The sequence below is a fragment of the Engystomops pustulosus genome, chromosome 1, assembly GCF_040894005.1.
Source record: "Engystomops pustulosus chromosome 1, aEngPut4.maternal, whole genome shotgun sequence".
Classification (NCBI taxonomy): Eukaryota; Metazoa; Chordata; class Amphibia; order Anura; family Leptodactylidae; genus Engystomops; species Engystomops pustulosus.
Window position 1 is genome coordinate 204,944,854 of NC_092411.1, and position 18,101 is coordinate 204,962,954.

General features: G+C 37.7%; 12 non-coding genes across 12 annotated transcripts; all 12 read left to right on the plus strand.

Moving 5' to 3' along the window:
* The first annotated feature begins 659 nt into the window (after positions 1 to 659).
* Positions 660 to 732, plus strand: TRNAF-GAA (transfer RNA phenylalanine (anticodon GAA)). Its single transcript has one exon. It is a non-coding gene; the product is annotated as a tRNA-Phe (tRNA).
* Positions 733 to 1,917: 1,185 nt separating this feature from the next.
* TRNAF-GAA (transfer RNA phenylalanine (anticodon GAA)) lies at positions 1,918 to 1,990 on the plus strand. The gene has a single exon. It is a non-coding gene; the product is annotated as a tRNA-Phe (tRNA).
* Positions 1,991 to 3,175: 1,185 nt separating this feature from the next.
* On the plus strand, positions 3,176 to 3,248 carry TRNAF-GAA (transfer RNA phenylalanine (anticodon GAA)). Its single transcript has one exon. It is a non-coding gene; the product is annotated as a tRNA-Phe (tRNA).
* A 1,427-nt stretch (positions 3,249 to 4,675) lies between these two features.
* TRNAF-GAA (transfer RNA phenylalanine (anticodon GAA)) lies at positions 4,676 to 4,748 on the plus strand. The gene has a single exon. It is a non-coding gene; the product is annotated as a tRNA-Phe (tRNA).
* A 939-nt stretch (positions 4,749 to 5,687) lies between these two features.
* Positions 5,688 to 5,760, plus strand: TRNAF-GAA (transfer RNA phenylalanine (anticodon GAA)). Its single transcript has one exon. It is a non-coding gene; the product is annotated as a tRNA-Phe (tRNA).
* Positions 5,761 to 6,941: 1,181 nt separating this feature from the next.
* Positions 6,942 to 7,014, plus strand: TRNAF-GAA (transfer RNA phenylalanine (anticodon GAA)). Its single transcript has one exon. It is a non-coding gene; the product is annotated as a tRNA-Phe (tRNA).
* A 173-nt stretch (positions 7,015 to 7,187) lies between these two features.
* TRNAF-GAA (transfer RNA phenylalanine (anticodon GAA)) lies at positions 7,188 to 7,260 on the plus strand. The gene has a single exon. It is a non-coding gene; the product is annotated as a tRNA-Phe (tRNA).
* Positions 7,261 to 8,199: 939 nt separating this feature from the next.
* TRNAF-GAA (transfer RNA phenylalanine (anticodon GAA)) lies at positions 8,200 to 8,272 on the plus strand. The gene has a single exon. It is a non-coding gene; the product is annotated as a tRNA-Phe (tRNA).
* A 1,427-nt stretch (positions 8,273 to 9,699) lies between these two features.
* On the plus strand, positions 9,700 to 9,772 carry TRNAF-GAA (transfer RNA phenylalanine (anticodon GAA)). The gene has a single exon. It is a non-coding gene; the product is annotated as a tRNA-Phe (tRNA).
* A 2,439-nt stretch (positions 9,773 to 12,211) lies between these two features.
* TRNAF-GAA (transfer RNA phenylalanine (anticodon GAA)) lies at positions 12,212 to 12,284 on the plus strand. Its single transcript has one exon. It is a non-coding gene; the product is annotated as a tRNA-Phe (tRNA).
* Positions 12,285 to 14,635: 2,351 nt separating this feature from the next.
* On the plus strand, positions 14,636 to 14,708 carry TRNAF-GAA (transfer RNA phenylalanine (anticodon GAA)). Its single transcript has one exon. It is a non-coding gene; the product is annotated as a tRNA-Phe (tRNA).
* Positions 14,709 to 17,151: 2,443 nt separating this feature from the next.
* Positions 17,152 to 17,224, plus strand: TRNAF-GAA (transfer RNA phenylalanine (anticodon GAA)). The gene has a single exon. It is a non-coding gene; the product is annotated as a tRNA-Phe (tRNA).
* Positions 17,225 to 18,101: the final 877 nt, after the last annotated feature.

Sequence of the window (18,101 nt, forward strand, 5' to 3'; positions counted from 1 at the left end):
TTTCTTAGTCTATTAGAATTTCCATGCTGCCTGAAAATTGCCAGATTGTTCAAAATGTCCTGAGAAAAATATAGAACATAATTCAATTGAAAACAAAACGTTTTCTCAGAGGCTCAAATGGCTTGGTTGGCAGAGCATTAGGCTTAAGGTCCCTGTTTAGTTTCTGGGTTTTGGAAAGGTTCATATTAAATGTATTGTAACTTTGTGAAATTTAGTTCACGATGGAATGTCTTCAAATTCTTCAAAGGGAGATCATCTTTTCACTCTCGTGAAGCTAAAATAGTTCAGTGTGGAGAGCTTTACACTGAAGATCTTGAAGTATCTGGCACATCTCTAGGTTTTGCAATGGTCTCGCTGAAGCTCTACAGGTCCTTGCTCAGTATGCAGAGCTTTACCCTGAAGATCTTGAAGTACCTGGCTCATCTCTAGGTTTTGCCATGGTCTCGCTGAAGCTCTAAAGGTCCTTGCTTCAATGTTAAGCTTTATCTTGCTAGTATATTGATACTTATCAACTAATTTAAATAAATGTAGCTTCCTGTGAAGTAATTGGAAATTTTCTTGTGCTGGAGAGGACTCTGGTTTGTAATGCAGTTGGATTTCTATGCTGTTGTTGTGTCTTCAATTTTTTAAAAAAGTGTCCCCGCTTACTGTAAGAGGAGGCCGAAATAGCTCAGTTGGGAGAGCGTTAGACTGAAGATCTAAAGGTCCCTGGTTCGATCCCGGGTTTCGGCATCTTTTCACACCATATAAATGTACAAAAATACAACACAACACGTTTAAAAAATTTACTTCCGGTTTGGAAATTTTTGTTATTCTTGTAATTGTATTCACAATGTCTTTGCATTTCTATGATGTGGAACATCTTCAAATTCCCAAAACAGTGACCTCCACAACTAGCAGCACAGGCCGAAATAGCTCAGTTGGGAGAGCGTTAGACTGAAGATCTAAAGGTCCCTGGTTCGATCCCGGTTTTCGGCACTTTCTTCTTTGGATATAAAACAACTGATAACTATTTTGGAAGTCTCCTTTTTCTTTCGTAAATTGATAGGGATGCTCCCCATTCAGGAAAGTACATGATTAAAAGTACCCATTTCTAAATCCATCCCAAAACGTTTTCAGTAGGCTTTAAAACCACCAGCAAGGACTGATGCACTGAAAATCTCAACATCCCTACTTGAAATCCAATATTGGATATGCTTGGTAACCAAAACAATGTGATTGATGAAAGTTTAAAAAGTCTTTCGGTTTTGTTTTGTTTTTTCTTAGTCTATTAGAATTTCCATGCTGCCTGAAAATTGACAGATTGTTCAAATTGTCCTGAGAAAAATATAGAACATAATTCAATTGAAAACAAAACGTTTTCTCAGAGGCTCAAATGGCTTGGTTGGCAGAGCATTAGGCTTAAGGTCCCTGTTTAGTTTCTGGGTTTTGGAAAGGTTCATATTAAATGTATTGAAACTTTGTGAAATTTAGTTCACGATGGAATGTCTTCAAATTCTTCAAAGGGAGATCATCTTTTCACGCTCGTGAAGCTAAAATAGTTCTGTGTGGAGAGCTTTACACTGAAGATCTTGAAGTATCTGGCACATCTCTAGGTTTTGCAATGGTCTCGCTGAAGCTCTACAGGTCCTTGCTCGGTATGCAGAGCTTTACACTGAAGATCTTGAAGTACCTGGCTCATCTCTAAGTTTTGCCATGGTCTCGCTGAAGCTCTAAAGGTCCTTGCTGCAATGTTAAGCTTTATCTTGCTAGTATATTGATACTTATCAACTAATTTAAAGAAATGTAGCTTCCTGTGAAGTAATTGGAAATTTTCTTGTGCTGGAGAGGACTCTGGTTTGTAATGCAGTTGGATTTCTATGCTGTTGTTGTGTCTTCAATTTTTTAAAAAAGTGTCCACGCTTACTGTTAGAGGAGGCCGAAATAGCTCAGTTGGGAGAGCGTTAGACTGAAGATCTAAAGGTCCCTGGTTCGATCCCGGGTTTCGGCATCTTTTCACACCTTATAAATGTACAAAAATACAACACAACACGTTTAAAAAATTTACTTCCGGTTTTGAAATTTTTGTTATTCTTTTAATTGTATTCACAATGTCTTTACATTTCTATGGTGTGGAACATCTTCAAATTCCCAAAACAGTGACCTCCACAACCAGCAGCACAGGCCGAAATAGCTCAGTTGGGAGAGCGCTAGACTGAAGATCTAAAGGTCCCTGGTTCGATCCCGGGTTTCGGCATGTTCTTCTTTGGATATAAAACAACCGATAACTATTTTGGAAGTCTCCTTTTTCTTTCGTAAATTGATAGGGATGCTCCTCATTCAGGAAAGTACATGATTAAAAGTACCCATTTCTAAATCCATCCCAAAACGTTTTCAGTAGGCTTTAAAACCACCAGCAAGGACTGATGCACTGAAAATCTCAACATCCCTACTTGAAATCCAATATTGGATATGCTTGGTAACCAAAACAATGTGATTGATGAAAGTTTAAAAAGTCTTTCGGTTTTGTTTTGTTTTTTCTTAGTCTATTAGAATTTCCATGCTGCCTGAAAATTGCCAGATTGTTCAAAATGTCCTGAGAAAAATATAGAACATAATTCAATTGAAAACAAAACGTTTTCTCAGAGGCTCAAATGGCTTGGTTGGCAGAGCATTAGGCTTAAGGTCCCTGTTTAGTTTCTGGGTTTTGGAAAGGTTCATATTAAATGTATTGTAACTTTGTGAAATTTAGTTCACGATGGAATGTCTTCAAATTCTTCAAAGGGAGATCATCTTTTCACTCTCGTGAAGCTAAAATAGTTCAGTGTAAAGAGCTTTACACTGAAGATCTTAAAGTATCTGGCACATCTCTAGGTTTTGCAATGGTCTCGCTGAAGCTCTACAGGTCCTTGCTCAGTATGCAGAGCTTTACACTGAAGATCTTGAAGTACCTGGCTCATCTCTAGGTTTTGCCATGGTCTCGCTGAAGCTCTAAAGGTCCTTGCTTCAATGTTAAGCTTTATCTTGCTAGTATATTGATACTTATCAACTAATTTAAATAAATGTAGCTTCCTGTGAAGTAATTGGAAATTTTCTTGTGCTGGAGAGGACTCTGGTTTGTAATGCAGTTGGATTTCTATGCTGTTGTTGTGTCTTCAATTTTTTTAAAAAGTGTCCACGCAAACTGTTAGAGGAGGCCGAAATAGCTCAGTTGGGAGAGCGTTAGACTGAAGATCTAAAGGTCCCTGGTTCGATCCCGGGTTTCGGCATCTTTTCACACCATATAAATGTACAAAAATACAACACAACACGTTTAAAAAATTTACTTCCGGTTTGGAAATTTTTGTTATTCTTGTAATTGTATTCACAATGTCTTTGCATTTCTATGATGTGGAACATCTTCAAATTCCCAAAACAGTGACCTCCACAACTAGCAGCACAGGCCGAAATAGCTCAGTTGGGAGAGCGTTAGACTGAAGATCTAAAGGTCCCTGGTTCCCGGGTTTCGGCATGTTCTTCTTTGGATATAAAACAACCGATAACTATTTTGGAAGTCTCCTTTTTCTTTCGTTAATTGATAGGGATGCTCCTCATTCAGGAAAGTACATGATTAAAAGTACCCATTTCTAAATCCATCCCAAAACGTTTTCAGTAGGCTTTAAAACCACCAGCAAGGACTGATGCACTGAAAATCTCAACATCCCTACTTGAAATCCAATATTGGATATGCTTGGTAACCAAAACAATGTGATTGATGAAAGTTTAAAAAGTCTTTCGGTTTTGTTTTGTTTTTTCTTAGTCTATTAGAATTTCCATGCTGCCTGAAAATTGCCAGATTGTTCAAAATGTCCTGAGAAAAATATAGAACATAATTCAATTGAAAACAAAACGTTTTCTCAGAGGCTCAAATGGCTTGGTTGGCAGAGCATTAGGCTTAAGGTCCCTGTTTAGTTTCTGGGTTTTGGAAAGGTTCATATTAAATGTATTGTAACTTTGTGAAATTTAGTTCACGATGGAATGTCTTCAAATTCTTCAAAGGGAGATCATCTTTTCACTCTCGTGAAGCTAAAATAGTTCAGTGTGGAGAGCTTTACACTGAAGATCTTGAAGTATCTGGCACATCTCTAGGTTTTGCAATGGTCTCGCTGAAGCTCTACAGGTCCTTGCTCAGTATGCAGAGCTTTACACTGAAGATCTTGAAGTACCTGGCTCATCTCTAGGTTTTGCCATGGTCTCGCTGAAGCTCTAAAGGTCCTTGCTTCAATGTTAAGCTTTATCTTGCTAGTATATTGATACTTATCAACTAATTTAAATAAATGTAGCTTCCTGTGAAGTAATTGGAAATTTTCTTGTGCTGGAGAGGACTCTGGTTTGTAATGCAGTTGGATTTCTATGCTGTTGTTGTGTCTTCAATTTTTTAAAAAAGTGTCCCCGCTTACTGTAAGAGGAGGCAGAAATAGCTCAGTTGGGAGAGCGTTAGACTGAAGATCTAAAGGTCCCTGGTTCGATCCCGGGTTTCGGCATCTTTTCACACCATATAAATGTACAAAAATACAACACAACACGTTTAAAAAATTTACTTCCGGTTTGGAAATTTTTGTTATTCTTGTAATTGTATTCACAATGTCTTTGCATTTCTATGATGTGGAACATCTTCAAATTCCCAAAACAGTGACCTCCACAACTAGCAGCACAGGCCGAAATAGCTCAGTTGGGAGAGCGTTAGACTGAAGATCTAAAGGTCCCTGGTTCGATCCCGGGTTTCGGCATGTTCTTCTTTGGATATAAAACAACCGATAACTATTTTGGAAGTCTCCTTTTTCTTTCGTAAATTGATAGGGATGCTCCTCATTCAGGAAAGTACATGATTAAAAGTACCCATTTCTAAATCCATCCCAAAACGTTTTCAGTAGGCTTTAAAACCACCAGCAAGGACTGATGCACTGAAAATCTCAACATCCCTACTTGAAATCCAATATTGGATATGCTTGGTAACCAAAACAATGTGATTGATGAAAGTTTAAAAAGTCTTTCGGTTTTGTTTTGTTTTTTCTTAGTCTATTAGAATTTCCATGCTGCCTGAAAATTGCCAGATTGTTCAAAATGTCCTGAGAAAAATATAGAACATAATTCAATTGAAAACAAAACGTTTTCTCAGAGGCTCAAATGGCTTGGTTGACAGAGCATTAGGCTTAAGGTCCCTGTTTAATTTCTGGGTTTTGGAAAGGTTCATATTAAATGTATTGTAACTTTGTGAAATTTAGTTCACGATGGAATGTCTTCAAATTCTTCAAAGGGAGATCATCTTTTCACTCTCGTGAAGCTAAAATAGTTCTGTGTGGAGAGCTTTACACTGAAGATCTTGAAGTATCTGGCAGATCTCTAGGTTTTGCAATGGTCTTGCTGAAGCTCTACAGGTCCTTGCTCGGTATGCAGAGCTTTACACTGAAGATCTTGAAGTACCTGACTCATCTCTAGGTTTTGCCATGGTCTCGCTGAAGCTCTAAAGGTCCTTGCTTCAATGTTAAGCTTTATCTTGCTAGTATATTGATACTTATCAACTAATTTAAATAAATGTAGCTTCCTGTGAAGTAATTGGAAATTTTCTTGTGCTGGAGAGGACTCTGGTTTGTAATGCAGTTGGATTTCTATGCTGTTGTTGTGTCTTCAATTTTTTTAAAAAGTGTCCACGCAAACTGTTAGAGGAGGCCGAAATAGCTCAGTTGGGAGAGCGTTAGACTGAAGATCTAAAGGTCCCTGGTTCGATCCCGGGTTTCGGCATCTTTTCACACCATATAAATGTACAAAAATACAACACAACACGTTTAAAAAATTTACTTCCGGTTTGGAAATTTTTGTTATTCTTGTAATTGTATTCACAATGTCTTTGCATTTCTATGATGTGGAACATCTTCAAATTCCCAAAACAGTGACCTCCACAACTAGCAGCACAGGCCGAAATAGCTCAGTTGGGAGAGCGTTAGACTGAAGATCTAAAGGTCCCTGGTTCCCGGGTTTCGGCATGTTCTTCTTTGGATATAAAACAACCGATAACTATTTTGGAAGTCTCCTTTTTCTTTCGTTAATTGATAGGGATGCTCCTCATTCAGGAAAGTACATGATTAAAAGTACCCATTTCTAAATCCATCCCAAAACGTTTTCAGTAGGCTTTAAAACCACCAGCAAGGACTGATGCACTGAAAATCTCAACATCCCTACTTGAAATCCAATATTGGATATGCTTGGTAACCAAAACAATGTGATTGATGAAAGTTTAAAAAGTCTTTCGGTTTTGTTTTGTTTTTTCTTAGTCTATTAGAATTTCCATGCTGCCTGAAAATTGCCAGATTGTTCAAAATGTCCTGAGAAAAATATAGAACATAATTCAATTGAAAACAAAACGTTTTCTCAGAGGCTCAAATGGCTTGGTTGGCAGAGCATTAGGCTTAAGGTCCCTGTTTAGTTTCTGGGTTTTGGAAAGGTTCATATTAAATGTATTGTAACTTTGTGAAATTTAGTTCACGATGGAATGTCTTCAAATTCTTCAAAGGGAGATCATCTTTTCACTCTTGTGAAGCTAAAATAGTTCAGTGTGGAGAGCTTTACACTGAAGATCTTGAAGTATCTGGCACATCTCTAGGTTTTGCAATGGTCTCGCTGAAGCTCTACAGGTCCTTGCTCAGTATGCAGAGCTTTACACTGAAGATCTTGAAGTACCTGGCTCATCTCTAGGTTTTGCCATGGTCTCGCTGAAGCTCTAAAGGTCCTTGCTTCAATGTTAAGCTTTATCTTGCTAGTATATTGATACTTATCAACTAATTTAAATAAATGTAGCTTCCTGTGAAGTAATTGGAAATTTTCTTGTGCTGGAGAGGACTCTGGTTTGTAATGCAGTTGGATTTCTATGCTGTTGTTGTGTCTTCAATTTTTTAAAAAAGTGTCCCCGCTTACTGTAAGAGGAGGCCGAAATAGCTCAGTTGGGAGAGCGTTAGACTGAAGATCTAAAGGTCCCTGGTTCGATCCCGGGTTTCGGCATCGTTTCACACCATATAAATGTACAAAAATACAACACAACACGTTTAAAAAATTTACTTCCGGTTTGGAAATTTTTGTTATTCTTGTAATTGTATTCACAATGTCTTTGCATTTCTATGATGTGGAACATCTTCAAATTCCCAAAACAGTGACCTCCACAACTAGCAGCACAGGCCGAAATAGCTCAGTTGGGAGAGCGTTAGACTGAAGATCTAAAGGTCCCTGGTTCGATCCCGGGTTTCGGCATGTTCTTCCTTGGATATAAAACAACCGATAACTATTTTGGAAGTCTCCTTTTTCTTTCGTAAATTGATAGGGATGCTCCTCATTCAGGAAAGTACATGATTAAAAGTACCCATTTCTAAATCCATCCCAAAACGTTTTCAGTAGGCTTTAAAACCACCAGCAAGGACTGATGCACTGAAAATCTCAACATCCCTACTTGAAATCCAATATTGGATATGCTTGGTAACCAAAACAATGTGATTGATGAAAGTTTAAAAAGTCTTTCGGTTTTGTTTTGTTTTTTCTTAGTCTATTAGAATTTCCATGCTGCCTGAAAATTGCCAGATTGTTCAAAATGTCCTGAGAAAAATATAGAACATAATTCAATTGAAAACAAAACGTTTTCTCAGAGGCTCAAATGGCTTGGTTGACAGAGCATTAGGCTTAAGGTCCCTGTTTAATTTCTGGGTTTTGGAAAGGTTCATATTAAATGTATTGTAACTTTGTGAAATTTAGTTCACGATGGAATGTCTTCAAATTCTTCAAAGGGAGATCATCTTTTCACTCTCGTGAAGCTAAAATAGTTCTGTGTGGAGAGCTTTACACTGAAGATCTTGAAGTATCTGGCAGATCTCTAGGTTTTGCAATGGTCTCGCTGAAGCTCTACAGGTCCTTGCTCGGTATGCAGAGCTTTACACTGAAGATCTTGAAGTACCTGGCTCATCTCTAGGTTTTGCCATGGTCTCGCTGAAGCTCTAAAGGTCCTTGCTTCAATGTTAAGCTTTATCTTGCTAGTATATTGATACTTATCAACTAATTTAAATAAATGTAGCTTCCTGTGAAGTAATTGGAAATTTTCTTGTGCTGGAGAGGACTCTGGTTTGTAATGCAGTTGGATTTCTATGCTGTTGTTGTGTCTTCAATTTTTTTAAAAAGTGTCCACGCTTACTGTTAGAGGAGGCCGAAATAGCTCAGTTGGGAGAGCGTTAGACTGAAGATCTAAAGGTCCCTGGTTCGATCCCGGGTTTCGGCATCTTTTCACACCATATAAATGTACAAAAATACAACACAACACGTTTAAAAAATTTACTTCCGGTTTGGAAATTTTTGTTATTCTTGTAATTATATTCACAATGTCTTTGCATTTCTATGATGTGGAACATCTTCAAATTCCCAAAACAGTGACCTCCACAACTAGCAGCACAGGCCGAAATAGCTCAGTTGGGAGAGCGTTAGACTGAAGATCTAAAGGTCCCTGGTTCCCGGGTTTCGGCATGTTCTTCTTTGGATATAAAACAACCGATAACTATTTTGGAAGTCTCCTTTTTCTTTCGTTAATTGATAGGGATGCTCCTCATTCAGGAAAGTACATGATTAAAAGTACCCATTTCTAAATCCATCCCAAAACGTTTTCAGTAGGCTTTAAAACCACCAGCAAGGACTGATGCACTGAAAATCTCAACATCCCTACTTGAAATCCAATATTGGATATGCTTGGTAACCAAAACAATGTGATTGATGAAAGTTTAAAAAGTCTTTCGGTTTTGTTTTGTTTTTTCTTAGTCTATTAGAATTTCCATGCTGCCTGAAAATTGCCAGATTGTTCAAAATGTCCTGAGAAAAATATAGAACATAATTCAATTGAAAACAAAACGTTTTCTCAGAGGCTCAAATGGCTTGGTTGGCAGAGCATTAGGCTTAAGGTCCCTGTTTAGTTTCTGGGTTTTGGAAAGGTTCATATTAAATGTATTGTAACTTTGTGAAATTTAGTTCACGATGGAATGTCTTCAAATTCTTCAAAGGGAGATCATCTTTTCACTCTCGTGAAGCTAAAATAGTTCAGTGTAAAGAGCTTTACACTGAAGATCTTGAAGTATCTGGCACATCTCTAGGTTTTGCAATGGTCTCGCTGAAGCTCTACAGGTCCTTGCTCAGTATGCAGAGCTTTACACTGAAGATCTTGAAGTACCTGGCTCATCTCTAGGTTTTGCCATGGTCTCGCTGAAGCTCTAAAGGTCCTTGCTTCAATGTTAAGCTTTATCTTGCTAGTATATTGATACTTATCAACTAATTTAAATAAATGTAGCTTCCTGTGAAATAATTGGAAATTTTCTTGTGCTGGAGAGGACTCTGGTTTGTAATGCAGTTGGATTTCTATGCTGTTGTTGTGTCTTCAATTTTTTAAAAAAGTGTCCCCGCTTACTGTAAGAGGAGGCAGAAATAGCTCAGTTGGGAGAGCGTCAGACTGAAGATCTAAAGGTCCCTGGTTCGATCCCGGGTTTCGGCATCTTTTCACACCATATAAATGTACAAAAATACAACACAACACGTTTAAAAAATTTACTTCCGGTTTGGAAATTTTTGTTATTCTTGTAATTGTATTCACAATGTCTTTGCATTTCTATGATGTGGAACATCTTCAAATTCCCAAAACAGTGACCTCCACAACTAGCAGCACAGGCCGAAATAGCTCAGTTGGGAGAGCGTTAGACTGAAGATCTAAAGGTCCCTGGTTCGATCCCGGGTTTCGGCATGTTCTTCTTTGGATATAAAACAACCGATAACTATTTTGGAAGTCTCCTTTTTCTTTCGTAAATTGATAGGGATGCTCCTCATTCAGGAAAGTACATGATTAAAAGTACCCATTTCTAAATCCATCCCAAAACGTTTTCAGTAGGCTTTAAAACCACCAGCAAGGACTGATGCACTGAAAATCTCAACATCCCTACTTGAAATCCAATATTGGATATGCTTGGTAACCAAAACAATGTGATTGATGAAAGTTTAAAAAGTCTTTCGGTTTTGTTTTGTTTTTTCTTAGTCTATTAGAATTTCCATGCTGCCTGAAAATTGCCAGATTGTTCAAAATGTCCTGAGAAAAATATAGAACATAATTCAATTGAAAACAAAACGTTTTCTCAGAGGCTCAAATGGCTTGGTTGGCAGAACATTAGGCTTAAGGTCCCTGTTTAGTTTCTGGGTTTTGGAAAGGTTCATATTAAATGTATTGTAACTTTGTAAAATTTAGTTCACGATGGAATGTCTTCAAATTCTTCAAAGGGAGATCATCTTTTCACTCTCGTGAAGCTAAAATAGTTCAGTGTAAAGAGCTTTACACTGAAGATCTTGAAGTATCTGGCACATCTCTAGGTTTTGCAATGGTCTCGCTGAAGCTCTACAGGTCCTTGCTCAGTATGCAGAGCTTTACACTGAAGATCTTGAAGTACCTGGCTCATCTCTAGGTTTTGCCATGGTCTCGCTGAAGCTCTAAAGGTCCTTGCTTCAATGTTAAGCTTTATCTTGCTAGTATATTGATACTTATCAACTAATTTAAATAAATGTAGCTTCCTTTGAAGTAATTGGAAATTTTCTTGTGCTGGAGAGGACTCTGGTTTGTAATGCAGTTGGATTTCTATGCTGTTGTTGTGTCTTCAATTTTTTTAAAAAGTGTCCACGCTTACTGTTAGAGGAGGCCGAAATAGCTCAGTTGGGAGAGCGTTAGACTGAAGATCTAAAGGTCCCTGGTTCGATCCTGGGTTTCGGCATCTTTTCACACCATATAAATGTACAAAAATACAACACAACACGTTTAAAAAATTTACTTCCGGTTTGGAAATTTTTGTTATTCTTGTAATTATATTCACAATGTCTTTGCATTTCTATGATGTGGAACATCTTCAAATTCCCAAAACAGTGACCTCCACAACTAGCAGCACAGGCCGAAATAGCTCAGTTGGGAGAGCGTTAGACTGAAGATCTAAAGGTCCCTGGTTCCCGGGTTTCGGCATGTTCTTCTTTGGATATAAAACAACCGATAACTATTTTGGAAGTCTCCTTTTTCTTTCGTTAATTGATAGGGATGCTCCTCATTCAGGAAAGTACATGATTAAAAGTACCCATTTCTAAATCCATCCCAAAACGTTTTCAGTAGGCTTTAAAACCACCAGCAAGGACTGATGCACTGAAAATCTCAACATCCCTACTTGAAATCCAATATTGGATATGCTTGGTAACCAAAACAATGTGATTGATGAAAGTTTAAAAAGTCTTTCGGTTTTGTTTTGTTTTTTCTTAGTCTATTAGAATTTCCATGCTGCCTGAAAATTGCCAGATTGTTCAAAATGTCCTGAGAAAAATATAGAACATAATTCAATTGAAAACAAAACGTTTTCTCAGAGGCTCAAATGGCTTGGTTGGCAGAGCATTAGGCTTAAGGTCCCTGTTTAGTTTCTGGGTTTTGGAAAGGTTCATATTAAATGTATTGTAACTTTGTGAAATTTAGTTCACGATGGAATGTCTTCAAATTCTTCAAAGGGAGATCATCTTTTCACTCTCGTGAAGCTAAAATAGTTCAGTGTAAAGAGCTTTACACTGAAGATCTTGAAGTATCTGGCACATCTCTAGGTTTTGCAATGGTCTCGCTGAAGCTCTACAGGTCCTTGCTCAGTATGCAGAGCTTTACACTGAAGATCTTGAAGTACCTGGCTCATCTCTAGGTTTTGCCATGGTCTCGCTGAAGCTCTAAAGGTCCTTGCTTCAATGTTAAGCTTTATCTTGCTAGTATATTGATACTTATCAACTAATTTAAATAAATGTAGCTTCCTGTGAAATAATTGGAAATTTTCTTGTGCTGGAGAGGACTCTGGTTTGTAATGCAGTTGGATTTCTATGCTGTTGTTGTGTCTTCAATTTTTTAAAAAAGTGTCCCCGATTACTGTAAGAGGAGGCAGAAATAGCTCAGTTGGGAGAGCGTCAGACTGAAGATCTAAAGGTCCCTGGTTCGATCCCGGGTTTCGGCATCTTTTCACACCATATAAATGTACAAAAATACAACACAACACGTTTAAAAAATTTACTTCCGGTTTGGAAATTTTTGTTATTCTTGTAATTGTATTCACAATGTCTTTGCATTTCTATGATGTGGAACATCTTCAAATTCCCAAAACAGTGACCTCCACAACTAGCAGCACAGGCCGAAATAGCTCAGTTGGGAGAGCGTTAGACTGAAGATCTAAAGGTCCCTGGTTCGATCCCGGGTTTCGGCATGTTCTTCTTTGGATATAAAACAACCGATAACTATTTTGGAAGTCTCCTTTTTCTTTCGTAAATTGATAGGGATGCTCCTCATTCAGGAAAGTACATGATTAAAAGTACCCATTTCTAAATCCATCCCAAAACGTTTTCAGTAGGCTTTAAAACCACCAGCAAGGACTGATGCACTGAAAATCTCAACATCCCTACTTGAAATCCAATATTGGATATGCTTGGTAACCAAAACAATGTGATTGATGAAAGTTTAAAAAGTCTTTCGGTTTTGTTTTGTTTTTTCTTAGTCTATTAGAATTTCCATGCTGCCTGAAAATTGCCAGATTGTTCAAAATGTCCTGAGAAAAATATAGAACATAATTCAATTGAAAACAAAACGTTTTCTCAGAGGCTCAAATGGCTTGGTTGGCAGAACATTAGGCTTAAGGTCCCTGTTTAGTTTCTGGGTTTTGGAAAGGTTCATATTAAATGTATTGTAACTTTGTGAAATTTAGTTCACGATGGAATGTCTTCAAATTCTTCAAAGGGAGATCATCTTTTCACTCTCGTGAAGCTAAAATAGTTCAGTGTAAAGAGCTTTACACTGAAGATCTTGAAGTATCTGGCACATCTCTAGGTTTTGCAATGGTCTCGCTGAAGCTCTACAGGTCCTTGCTCAGTATGCAGAGCTTTACACTGAAGATCTTGAAGTACCTGGCTCATCTCTAGGTTTTGCCATGGTCTCGCTGAAGCTCTAAAGGTCCTTGCTTCAATGTTAAGCTTTATCTTGCTAGTATATTGATACTTATCAACTAATTTAAATAAATGTAGCTTCCTTTGAAGTAATTGGAAATTTTCTTGTGCTGGAGAGGACTCTGGTTTGTAATGCAGTTGGATTTCTATGCTGTTGTTGTGTCTTCAATTTTTTTAAAAAGTGTCCACGCTTACTGTTAGAGGAGGCCGAAATAGCTCAGTTGGGAGAGCGTTAGACTGAAGATCTAAAGGTCCCTGGTTCGATCCTGGGTTTCGGCATCTTTTCACACCATATAAATGTACAAAAATACAACACAACACGTTTAAAAAATTTACTTCCGGTTTGGAAATTTTTGTTATTCTTGTAATTGTATTCACAATGTCTTTGCATTTCTATGATGTGGAACATCTTCAAATTCCCAAAACAGTGACCTCCACAACTAGCAGCACAGGTCAAAATAGCTCAGTTGGGAGAGCGTTAGACTGAAGATCTAAAGGTCCCTGGTTCAATCCCGGGTTTCGGCATGTTCTTCTTTGAATACAAAACAACCGATAACTATTTTGGAAGTCTCCTTTTTCTTTCGTTAATTGATAGGGATGCTCCTCATTCAGGAAAGTACATGATTAAAAGTACCCATTTCTAAATCCATCCCAAAACGTTTTCAGTAGGCTTTAAAACCACCAGCAAGGACTGATGCACTGAAAATCTCAACATCCCTACTTGAAATCCAATATTGGATATGCTTGGTAACCAAAACAATGTGATTGATGAAAGTTTAAAAAGTCTTTCGGTTTTGTTTTGTTTTTTCTTAGTCTATTAGAATTTCCATGCTGCCTGAAAATTGCCAGATTGTTCAAAATGTCCTGAGAAAAATATAGAACATAATTCAATTGAAAACAAAACGTTTTCTCAGAGGCTCAAATGGCTTGGTTGGCAGAGCATTAGGCTTAAGGTCCCTGTTTAGTTTCTGGGTTTTGGAAAGGTTCATATTGAATGTATTGTAACTTTGTGAAATTTAGTTCACGATGGAATGTCTTCAAATTCTTCAAAGGGAGATCATCTTTTCACTCTCGTGAAGCTAAAATAGTTCAGTGTGGAGAGCTTTACACTGAAGATCTTGAAGTACCTGGCTCATCTCTAGGTTTTGCCATGGTCTCGCTGAAGCTCTAAAGGTCCTTGCTTCAATGTTAAGCTTTATCTTGCTAGTATATTGATACTTATCAACTAATTTAAATAAATGTAGCTTCCTGTGAAGTAATTGGAAATTTTCTTGTGCTGGAGAGGACTCTGGTTTGTAATGCAGTTGGATTTCTATGCTGTTGTTGTGTCTTCAATTTTTTTAAAAAGTGTCCACGCTTACTGTTAGAGGAGGCCGAAATAGCTCAGTTGGGAGAGCATTAGACTGAAGATCTAAAGGTCCCTGGTTCGATCCCGGGTTTCGGCATCTTTTCACACCATATAAATGTACAAAAATACAACACAACACGTTTAAAAAATTTACTTCCGGTTTGGAAATTTTTGTTATTCTTGTAATTATATTCACAATGTCTTTGCATTTCTATGATGTGGAACATCTTCAAATTCCCAAAACAGTGACCTCCACAACTAGCAGCACAGGCCGAAATAGCTCAGTTGGGAGAGCGTTAGACTGAAGATCTAAAGGTCCCTGGTTCGATCCCGGGTTTCGGCATGTTCTTCTTTGGATATAAAACAACCGATAACTATTTTGGAAGTCTCCTTTTTCTTTCGTAAATTGATAGGGATGCTCCTCATTCAGGAAAGTACATGATTAAAAGTACCCATTTCTAAATCCATCCCAAAACATTTTCAGTAGGCTTTAAAACCACCAGCAAGGACTGATGCACTGAAAATCTCAACATCCCTACTTGAAATCCAATATTGGATATGCTTGGTAACCAAAACAATGTGATTGATGAAAGTTTAAAAAGTCTTTCGGTTTTGTTTTGTTTTTTCTTAGTCTATTAGAATTTCCATGCTGCCTGAAAATTGCCAGATTGTTCAAAATGTCCTGAGAAAAATATAGAACATAATTCAATTGAAAACAAAACGTTTTCTCAGAGGCTCAAATGGCTTGGTTGGCAGAGCATTAGGCTTAAGGTCCCTGTTTAGTTTCTGGGTTTTGGAAAGGTTCATATTAAATGTATTGTAACTTTGTGAAATTTAGTTCACGATGGAATGTCTTCAAATTCTTCAAAGGGAGATCATCTTTTCACTCTTGTGAAGCTAAAATAGTTCAGTGTGGAGAGCTTTACACTGAAGATTTTAAAGTATCTGGCACATCTCTAGGTTTTGCAATGGTCTCGCTGAAGCTCTACAGGTCCTTGCTCAGTATGCAGAGCTTTACACTGAAGATCTTGAAGTACCTGGCTCATCTCTAGGTTTTGCCATGGTCTCGCTGAAGCTCTAAAGGTCCTTGCTTCAATGTTAAGCTTTATCTTGCTAGTATATTGATACTTATCAACTAATTTAAATAAATGTAGCTTCCTGTGAAGTAATTGGAAATTTTCTTGTGCTGGAGAGGACTCTGGTTTGTAATGCGGTTGGATTTCTATGCTGTTGTTGTGTCTTCAATTTTTTTAAAAAGTGTCCACGCTTACTGTAAGAGGAGGCCGAAATAGCTCAGTTGGGAGAGCATTATACTGAAGATCTAAAGGTCCCTGGTTCGATCCCGGGTTTCGGCATCTTTTCACACCATATAAATGTACAAAAATACAACACAACACGTTTAAAAAATTTACTTCCGGTTTGGAAATTTTTGTTATTCTTGTAATTGTATTCACAATGTCTTTGCATTTCTATGATGTGGAACATCTTCAAATTCCCAAAACAGTGACCTCCACAACTAGCAGCACAGGCCGAAATAGCTCAGTTGGGAGAGCGTTAGACTGAAGATCTAAAGGTCCCTGGTTCAATCCCGGGTTTCGGCATGTTCTTCTTTGGATATAAAACAACCGATAACTATTTTGGAAGTCTCCTTTTTCTTTCGTTAATTGATAGGGATGCTCCTCATTCAGGAAAGTACATGATTAAAAGTACCCATTTCTAAATCCATCCCAAAACGTTTTCAGTAGGCTTTAAAACCACCAGCAAGGACTGATGCACTGAAAATCTCAACATCCCTACTTGAAATCCAATATTGGATATGCTTGGTAACCAAAACAATGTGATTGATGAAAGTTTAAAAAGTCTTTCGGTTTTGTTTTGTTTTTTCTTAGTCTATTAGAATTTCCATGCTGCCTGAAAATTGCCAGATTGTTCAAAATGTCCTGAGAAAAATATAGAACATAATTCAATTGAAAACAAAATGTTTTCTCAGAGGCTCAAATGGCTTGGTTGGCAGAGCATTAGGCTTAAGGTCCCTGTTTAGTTTCTGGGTTTTGGAAAGGTTCATATTAAATGTATTGTAACTTTGTGAAATTTAGTTCACGATGGAATGTCTTCAAATTCTTCAAAGGGAGATCATCTTTTCACTCTCGTGAAGCTAAAATAGTTCTGTGTGGAGAGCTTTACACTGAAGATCTTGAAGTATCTGGCACATCTCTAGGTTTTGCAATGGTCTCGCTGAAGCTCTACAGGTCCTTGCTCGGTATGCAGAGCTTTACACTGAAGATCTTGAAGTACCTGGCTCATCTCTAGGTTTTGCCATGGTCTCGCTGAAGCTCTAAAGGTCCTTGCTTCAATGCTAAGCTTTATCTTGCTAGTATATTGATACTTATCAACTAATTTAAATAAATGTAGCTTCCTGTGAAGTAATTGGAAATTTTCTTGTGCTGGAGAGGACTCTGGTTTGTAATGCAGTTGGATTTCTATGCTGTTGTTGTGTCTTCAATTTTTTAAAAAAGTGTCTCCGCTTACTGTAAGAGGAGGCAGAAATAGCTCAGTTGGGAGAGCGTTAGACTGAAGATCTAAAGGTCCCTGGTTCGATCCCGGGTTTCGGCATCTTTTCACACCATATAAATGTACAAAAATACAACACAACACGTTTAAAAAATTTACTTCCGGTTTGGAAATTTTTGTTATTCTTGTAATTGTATTCACAATGTCTTTGCATTTCTATGATGTGGAACATCTTCAAATTCCCAAAACAGTGACCTCCACAACTAGCAGCACAGGCCGAAATAGCTCAGTTGGGAGAGCGTTAGACTGAAGATCTAAAGGTCCCTGGTTCGATCCCAGGTTTCGGCATGTTCTTCTTTGGATATAAAACAACCGATAACTATTTTGGAAGTCTCCTTTTTCTTTCGTAAATTGATAGGGATGCTCCTCATTCAGGAAAGTACATGATTAAAAGTACCCATTTCTAAATCCATCCCAAAACTTTTTCAGTAGGCTTTAAAACCACCAGCAAGGACTGATGCACTGAAAATCTCAACATCCCTACTTGAAATCCAATATTGGATATGCTTGGTAACCAAAACAATGTGATTGATGAAAGTTTAAAAAGTCTTTCGGTTTTGTTTTGTTTTTTCTTAGTCTATTAGAATTTCCATGCTGCCTGAAAATTGCCAGATTGTTCAAAATGTCCTGAGAAAAATATAGAACATAATTCAATTGAAAACAAAACGTTTTCTCAGAGGCTCAAATGGCTTGGTTGGCAGAGCATTAGGCTTAAGGTCCCTGTTTAGTTTCTGGGTTTTGGAAAGGTTCATATTAAATGTATTGTAACTTTGTGAAATTTAGTTCACGATGGAATGTCTTCAAATTCTTCAAAGGGAGATCATCTTTTCACTCTCGTGAAGCTAAAATAGTTCAGTGTGGAGAGCTTTACACTGAAGATCTTGAAGTATCTGGCACATCTCTAGGTTTTGCAATGGTCTCGCTGAAGCTCTACAGGTCCTTGCTCAGTATGCAGAGCTTTACACTGAAGATCTTGAAGTACCTGGCTCATCTCTAGGTTTTGCCATGGTCTCGCTGAAGCTCTAAAGGTCCTTGCTTCAATGTTAAGCTTTATCTTGCTAGTATATTGATACTTATCAACTAATTTAAATAAATGTAGCTTCCTGTGAAGTAATTGGAAATTTTCTTGTGCTGGAGAGGACTCTGGTTTGTAATGCAGATGGAT